The sequence below is a fragment of the Engystomops pustulosus genome, chromosome 7, assembly GCF_040894005.1.
Source record: "Engystomops pustulosus chromosome 7, aEngPut4.maternal, whole genome shotgun sequence".
Taxonomy (NCBI): domain Eukaryota; kingdom Metazoa; phylum Chordata; class Amphibia; order Anura; family Leptodactylidae; genus Engystomops; species Engystomops pustulosus.
This window is the reverse complement of record NC_092417.1, coordinates 27,832,400-27,841,432: the sequence shown is the minus strand read 5'-3', so window position 1 is coordinate 27,841,432 and position 9,033 is coordinate 27,832,400. Positions and strand designations below refer to the sequence as shown.

At 42.1% G+C, this 9,033-nt stretch overlaps 1 long non-coding RNA gene across 1 annotated transcript; it reads right to left on the bottom strand.

The window, feature by feature from the left end:
* Window positions 1-1,157: 1,157 nt before the first annotated feature.
* LOC140068721 (uncharacterized) lies at window positions 1,158-3,547 on the bottom strand. The gene is made up of 3 exons (XR_011848528.1): window positions 3,390-3,547; window positions 2,786-2,920; window positions 1,158-1,497 (listed from the first exon to the last, which is right to left on the bottom strand). It is a non-coding gene; the product is annotated as an uncharacterized lncRNA (long non-coding RNA).
* Window positions 3,548-9,033: the final 5,486 nt, after the last annotated feature.

Below are 9,033 nucleotides of genomic sequence, written 5' to 3'. Positions count from 1 at the left end.
CGCCTGGGGCACACTTACCTCCGCAGTGACTTTGGATGTAGAGTATTGTCTACGGTGGCCCAAACTGAATGGCCAGTGATGAAAGCGAAGGGTCAGATTTATTATATTTTTCAGCTTGCGACAATATTGTATCAAAGGGAAACTGTCATCAGGAGCCCCTTTTTCTGGCTCCCCCATGTCCCCATAGAGAATAGTGTGCACATTGCCAAAGTGTTTTTATAATAAAACTGGATTTTTCCGATAAAAAGAAAAGTTAGATGGAAGTTTACCTGTCTCTCTGCACTGGGAGTAGCCAGTGAGAAACGCCACCCCCCCCCCACCCTTGAGAATCTGCTCCATGTATTTCAAATAGCTGGGATATGGGTGTTTTCTCACTGGCCACTCCCATGGTGCGCAGGACACTGATCCTACAGAGAAAAAGTATATTGGAAAGATTTGTGCATCTTCACAAACTGTTTCTGATTTTGGCTTTCAGCTACTGATTCAAAATGTCATTGGATGAGAAGATTTTCGAAACAATATGATGCTATAATATTATGTTACACAATAGTATGTTATATGTATATATTTATGGTTTATCATCAGTTTTGTTTATAGTTAATTGTTGAACCTAAGTTTAAGGTAACCTGTCATCAGGAGCCTTTTTTCTGGTTCATCCATGTCCCAATAGAGAATAGTGCCAAAGTGCCACTGCCACTGTTTTTGAAAAAAAAGTTAAGTTTGATGAAAGTTTACCTTTCTGTATGCAGAGCTGTGCCCTAGTCCCCTGGGAGTGGCCAGTGACAAGAGGTGTAGACATGTATGACAGCCTAAGGGGGGAAGCCATGGGAGGAGATATGAGGGACATGGGAGGTTTTTTAAAATTTGAAATCGATGCATGACAGAGCGGTTTCTTGAGGGAATGGGAGAAACCACTCCTCACTGGCCACTCCCAGGGGACTAGGGACACAGCTCTTAATACAGAAAGGTAAACTTTCACCTAATTTATCTGTTTTTTAAGAAAAGACAGTTTTACTTTAAAAACTCTTTGGCAATGTGTACACTATTCTCTATGGGGACATTGGGGAGCCAGAAAAAGGGTCTTCTGATGACAGGTTCCCTTTAAGGCATTAACATGGAACCACTCAACTTTTTGCTGTAAAACAATAACACAAATCTTTCTTACAATCCATATAAAGTTTTATTACACAGCTTTATGGAAATGTATAGATTTTTCAAAGATTTTAAACATCTGTGAATTCTTATCTTCCTTCCCTAAACAAAAAATAAATTCTCTTCCGAGACAAGTGAGGCACCAATGTGTATCCAGATTCCTCTTCCAGCAACACCCTAGGAGTGTAATTCAGTCCAATATGTGATTGTGTCCTTTAAAGTTTATTGCTTATTGCAGCACATGTTACTGGTAGGTCAGAACTTGACGGCAACATCAATCTCTAAATGGACCATAGGCTGCATAGCTAAACGGGTTGTAAAATAGCGAGAAAAATGAGGAGGATGCTGGAGAAAAAAAATGAAATGTTTTACTACATGCAGTAAAAACAAACTTCAAACTTAAGTATTCAACAATTACACTTCGGCCTTGCCCCAGGCGAGCAGGAAGCGGGCATGTTGGATGGACTTATCACTACCTGTTGTTACAGTGTGATTATCTAGAACCAAATCTGAACATACTGATAGGATCGTACATGTATGGACTGTGGTAGAGTGCTTTCGAAATCCTGTCATGCTGGGTCATGGATGACCACTTTTGTACAGCCACGTTCCGGTTTGATACTGATAAGCCTGATAAAAACAATTAGCTGGGTAACATTTACTTACCACTTACCTCCCTTGCCTTCCAATCCACGAAGACTATCCCATACCCACCTGTACACAACCCAACTTGCAACTAGTTGCTTGGAACAATGCCCCACACATTGGATGTTTAGCTGATGCCACGTCCGCCACCTTTACTACAAGGGTTTTCCTGGGCTATAGGCCATTGACATATTCGTGACATATACAACTGACTGAGCCTTCTGCTCCCAGTTACATTCTCTGCCCAACCTCCACTGATGTAGGGTGCATGAGTTGGACCCCCACATAACTAATGCTAATTATTCTCTCCTCAAGAAAGGTCATCTGCATCAAAAGCTACCCTGAATCATCTTAAACACCTTCAACACCATTAATGAGAAGTTTAGTCCAAGTAATTCTCTACTTTTATGATTCTTCCACTTCTAAAACGGCTTAAGAGACTAGTGGTGGCTTGTAGTCTGTCAATAGATTATGGCAGTAAATCCCAGAGATGGATGTAGGCTGCATTGTACCCAGTAAAAGATTCAAGTGGCGTCCCTAGCTTGTATTTATTAGCTTGACCAGGGCTTGTTAGTGGCTCCTGACCCACCGTGCACCTAAGAAACCTGCCCCTGTTGCTCCACCCCTCAAGCTACACAGTTACTCCAAGAGACCTCTTATGGAATTTTTTTGGAATAGATTATTCTGGTAGGGGATCCAAGTTTATAATATGGCGTCCTCTAGTGAGGATCCTCATCTTCTATAGAGTAGTTATGAGAAGTAAACTTCCCTTTGGAGGACCCTTCCTCTCTTGCATTACACAGATAATATTTTAATATCAGTTTTAACGTTGTATTGTTTAATATCCCCTGTGGAGGCGCAAAAAAGTTGTTGCCAGGATCGGTTCCACAAGGAAATTTGTCAAGGGACCCTTGTGGCAATTCTTAAAATCTGTACCAGTGTATGTATAATTGTGTGTGAGCTCATATTATAACAAGTCGTATCTTACCTGCCAGATTATCGACACACCTTGAGTTACATCCATTGTTACAACATCTCAAACTGCCTCTGCAATCTATATCGAATGAACACTGGTTTTGAGAGGCTGGTGGGCAACGATAATTTACGTTGGGAGAAGGGCATCCTATAGAAAAGAGGGATAAAAAAAATATTTTTTTTCTTTTCGATGTGAGGTAATTTCTAATAATCAGTAGGGTTGCTACCTCATCCCTGATGTTAGGTGTCAACATTCACCAAAAAGTTCCTTTACTCCTCACTCTACTTATACATCGAGAAAGGATCATTCACAATGTTATAACCGGTTAAAAATTAAAATTGTTAAGCATGGATGCCCGGTTTAACTAGATCTACTTTTTCTTTGAAAAAAACATTACTACAAGTGTCAACGGGTTAAGAATGTACCTGATGTATGGTACCAGACATGGACAGGCTTGGACAGGCTTGGTACCCAACATTTATGTATTTTATGACAAAATCTTTATGAAAAACAGAACATTTCTATGTCACAACTGTCCAAAAATTGTCAAGGTACTAATAAGGATCAAATGTAACAAACAATGGGACATTTATACTCAATCTATCTGTGTTCTTACCTGATCTTCTCATTAGAAATCCTGATGTGAAACTGGTGAAAACGAAGAACAGGAGAAGGTAGACCACTAGAGACCTCATGGTGCCACTAAGTTGTTTTATTTACTTGCTTGGCACCGGCATTTATACACCGGTATCTGTTTATGGTTAAGGAGTTGCCCTTCCATGGAGCTTATCTTTGTAATTTTCACATAATACTCCCTCACATTTGTAGGCTATTGCTTAATAGTAGCAACTACTATGATAATGAGGAGATACAAGAAAGATAACATGGAGGAGTTAAGATATCTATCTATTGTTTCAGTATACCATTAGAATTTCAAATGTAAAAGGTTTGGGAACTTCCATCATGCTCTTCAGGATAATAGTTAGAGGGGGAGGTTTGCAAACAGCTACAGAGAGGTTGCTAGACACAGTAGATGAGTGTCAAACCAGTTGATTGTAGTCATAATGAATCGGTAACCTCCTGTGTGCAGATTTCGATGGAGATTGGTCTGTTACATTTTGTACTCATAATTCATGGATGTTCATTAAAGCAAACCACGCATGTGTATGCGGATGAGTAGGGATAGCCTTTGACTGAGTGAAGGTTTTCTCTCAGTGGCCACCCCCTGGCTCTATTAAAATTAGTGTCATGGCCACTGTTCCAAAAGGATTCAAATGGTAATCAATAAATACTTTGACCTATACTGGAATTTGTCTGGTTTTTTGGGGGAGGAAGTGGCTGATTGGTTTGATATTCTATTCTACTCAAATCTGATATAAACACAAATCCTTGGTGAAGGCTCTTAATGGAAACAGAGCCTAACATGTTCTAGTAGATGACAAAATTTGTGCAAATTTGGCAACTACATTGGATTCCAATCTTGGAATGTCCTATATAGCTACGGGCAGCACTCAAGGTCGGACCTTGGATACCTTGATTTTCTGTGAATGCCCATTGACAGCCATTGCTCTGTCCAACTTCACTGGTTTTTGAGTGATTTTTGAGGTGCTACATATCAAAGTGTACAGTTCTCAGTTCTGTAGTGCATAGCATTACATTTGGCGATAGCCAAAAACAGCATGACTACACAAACACCTTATATCAACTTTCTAGCACAATGGTGGAGGATGTTGAGATGGGCGTGTTATGCAGCCACAGGATCAAGACAGCCTGCAGTATTTGCATCAACCATGGACTTGGTTGAAACTAGGTCATGCAACAGGACAATGATCCAATTCACCATTACACTCAAACAACAAAATGGCTGAAAAGAATTGAGTGGGAAAACTATTGGTGTTTTGAAGCTCTGGTCTCATAATAGATCCAGATGCAGTCTAAGCCAGGTTGGGCACACAAGGAGGAGTAGCAGATACCAGGAGACAGGCCATTACAAAAGGAGGGATGGAGGAGGAGCAGATACCAGAAGGCCGACCAGTACACAAAGAGACTTGGAGGAGGAGCAGGTACCAGCCGACAGGCCAGCACACCAAGAGACATGGAGTGGGAAAAGATATCAGGAGACAGGCCAGTACACCAAGTAACATGAAGGAGGAGCAGTTTCCAAGAGGCAGGCCAGTCCACCAAGAGACATGGAGGGGGAGCAGATATCAGGAGACAGGCCAGTACATCAAGAGAAATAGAGTACATCAGAGGGGGAGCAAATATCAGGAGACAGGCCAGTGCATCGGAAGGGATGGAGGGGGAGCAGATGCAAGGAGACAGGCCAGTACACCAAGAGACATGTAGGGGGAACAGATATACGGAGACATGCCAGTACACCAGGAGGGAAGGATGAGATACCAGGAGACATGCCAGGTCACCAGAAGGGATGGAGGGGAGCAGATACCAGGAGACAGCCCAGTACACCAAGAGATATGGAGGGGGAGGAGATGTCAGGAGACAGGCCAATACACCAGGAGGTATGGAGGAGCAGCAGATACCAGGAGACAGGCCACTACACCAGAGATAATGGAGGGGGAGCAGATACCACAAGACAGGCCAGTACACCAAGATACATGGAGGAGGAGCAGATATCAGGAGACAGGCCAGTGCACCGGATGGGATGTAGGGGAGCAGATACCAGGAGACAGGCCAGTACACCAGGAGGGATTGAGGGGAAGCAGATACCAGGAGGCAGCCCAGTACACCAAGAGACATGGAGGAGGAGCAGATATCAGGAGACAGGCCAGTACACCAAGAGACATGGAGGGGGAGCAGATACCAGGAGACAGGCCAGTACACCAAGAGACATGGAGGGGGAGCAGATATTAGGAGGCTGGCCACTACACCAAGACACATGGAGGGGCAGCAGATATTAGTGGCATAGGCATGGAGGTGGAGAAGAAATAGTAAATCTCCTCCAAGGTCTTTTAATGGACCAATCACTGTCCGGCCTCTATGAATTTAATTTGCTGTATCCAGATTGTAAGCGGTGTTCATAAATAAATAGCCTCAAACTTCAGTGAACGCAAGCATTATTATCATGAAGATAGACCTTCCCCCCTCCCAAGGAATCACCGCAAGCTGCCGGCAGGGAGACATTTAAGGTAAAATACAAGTTTATAAAGCCTTCCACAATGGTATTTTTTCATGCCCCGAATGATCAGTTGTGTGTGAAAGAAATTATGAAACCTTTCTGTTTTTTTCATCGACAAGGAACATGGATATCGATAGACGTCTATAGGTCTGGTCAACAAAGTTGTGGTTTTTATTGTGGACATTAAGACAAAGCAAAAGCAAAATGGAGACAACATGCACTGGACATGCACCACACAGGCCAGTGTGAATCCACTCTAAGGATTGAAGGCTGAAATGAGGGGCATATTGAATCATTCCAGTAGAAGTGTTTCCTATTTATGAATTTGTGATGTGAGAAGCAAAACCAATCTGAATCTACTTTTTCCCTAGCCAGAGTGATAATTGTGGGCTGTAGAATTTGGCCTCTGATGTGAAAATTTACTCCACTCTCATCTGGGCTGGGTGGGTCTTAATGTGAGATGGGTGTGGCCTCCTTCATTCTGCTCAATCATATGTGAAAAAGAGATTTTGCTTGGCACAAGGTGCAATGGGGACTATAAGCAATCAGGTCTAATGAATGGCATCAGAGAATATACTGTATATAGTGCAACCCCTTTGCACAGGAAAGGGGTGGTTTGAAGATGGAGGGGCAGTTTCCATTGAGTTTAATGGGAGAAAAAATCAGCCAATAAAAAGTCTTTTAGGGAGGGGGTCCTCTCAGAGAGGTGGTCTTGCCATGTGTTCATCCCTTTATTCTTGGGTGTTTTGTGGTGTTAGTGGACATGTTTTAATATATTTTTTTCTTTGTAGTGTAGTTGATTACTACATGATCATTTTTTACTGCAGATCATGCAGAGATCCAGTGCTCTGTGTCTCTCCGTCCTTGCTCTGCTCTAGATTTCTGTACAAGCAGTAACACTGAATCTGTCCTGATTGGCTCGGTTTGGACATGTCCATGTGAATGCCCTCAGTGCTCTGGCCTCACTGCCCTTAGCTTATGTCACAACCCAGATGCCCTGCCCACTTCAGGAAAACTAAGAGGATTTTACAGTTATATGAGGCTTTTTTTGAGATAGGAAGAAGTAAGCAGCATTGTATAGGTGTCATTGGAATTGTTGTCGAAGTCTCTCTCCAGCTGTGCTAAAAAAATTTAAAATAGTTACAATGTGATATGTACAATTCGCTTTATTGATCTTTTACAAATGTATTATTCTATTACTGTAATTTAGTTTTAATATTTCTTTAGTAATATATTGTTTTCTCTATTTTTAGCAAGTGTCGCAAAACCAAAATGATTTACATCACTTGTTCCTAGATGGAACATATTTATAGATCAAAGGAAATAATTACATTTTTGGACTCAAAATTGAAGTTTTTAATATTTATTGCATTCATAAAATATTTCAAAAGAAAATCATGTCTATTTTTTTCGCCCATATCCTCCATAATTTCCACATGCCGAGCATCGGCTTACACATCCGCCACTTGAGCATCCTCCACATCCACTACATGAAAATAGCTTTGAGAAGGAACCAAGGAAATCTGGTGGGGAAAAAAAGATTACTTTATTACGTTTTGTAACATGACAATGATGGAAAAATTCCTTTTTTTCCCAAAATTCAAAAATGAATATAAAGTGAATGTTACCCAAAATCTGAAAACTGTATTTCAAAATCACCAAAAGAAAAATAACAAAATTAAAGAAAATTGGAGGCACCTGATAAAAGGGCTATTTACTACACTTGAGAAAAATACTGGAATTCATACCAACTATTCTCTAGATGTTCCTTACCCTTCTGCATATATCAGTGCCATGAAATGACCAAGTTTTCAGGCCACATTGATTTTAAAGCTTCTTATAATTGATGGCCAGGGTTGAGCAGACCAAACCACAATTCATCCAGAAGTCTTGGTTCGGCATCGGGATCACCCCCACCAATGTGCACCATCACTATCCCTAGGATTGTTGCTCACCGAGACGCCACGGCTTTGCCGGTGGCATTAAAAGGGTTAACATCTGCAATGATTGCGATTCCTTTAAATGCCACCAGCAAACCCGCCAGTTAATGGAGTAAGGATTATCCACATTTGAAATGTTTAAGAATTGCTTCTAACTATTGATGAGCGGATGCGTTAGGGTTTGCTGAGTTCACCTAAACTTTGAATAAAAGTTTGGTTCGTATACCCATCCGTTAACACTCACAGATCGGTTATGGAATCTATGGCTGGTGTTAACTCTGTAAATGCTGCCAGTTATCATCGGGGAGCGACAATCCTAGAAAAAAATCTGGCCATTGGCATTCAAAGGCTTAACAACCGCAATTGGTGCACACACTGATCACGGTTGTTACTGGTGATGTTACTCATCGCTATTGATAACCTATGCATAGGATTGGTCATTAATATCAAATTGTAGAGGTTCCAAAACTAGAACCACCCCCCAATCACCTGTTTTTTTTGGCTACCTTTGGCAGTGGAATCAACAGAGAGAATAGGACAACAGCTCTGTTCTTGTATTGTGGCTGGGAAGGGTAACTGCAGTTCTGCTCCCATTAAAGTTATCTGGAGATGAATGGTAGGAACAAAACTTAGCCATATACAGAGAACAGAGCTGTTCCATTCTCTGGGGCACATTTACTAAGGGTCCGCACACTGCATTTCTGTTGCATTTAACGAGGGTTTTTTGCGCACGCAAACGGATTTTGGCGCCGACTTTCATGCGACACAAATCGGGGGGTGTGGCCGTCAGACAACCCGACTGATTCGGACTAAGTGCGGGATTTAAAATTCAAATTGTCGGTAGACATGCACTCACATACACCGGGAAGAAGATGGTCCTTGTCGGTGAACGCATCTCGGGGATCGCGACAGGACTGGGTAAGTAATTGTGCCCCATTAGGGGTCACTTACTTACCCGGTCCTGTCGAGATCCAGCAGCGTGTTCTCAGACGAGGATTTGGGTCTTCCTGCTATTCACTAAGGTTGTGCGCCCGATGTCCACCAGGTGTCACTGCTGCGCCGAGGTCCGCCGAGGTCCGTTGGAGTTCACCATCCAATCTCTGGTGCATGTGAGTGATTGATTTTGCGACACAATTCGTTTTTGAAATTCAGCGGTTTTTCCGAAGGCCTGGCCCCCTGATTTG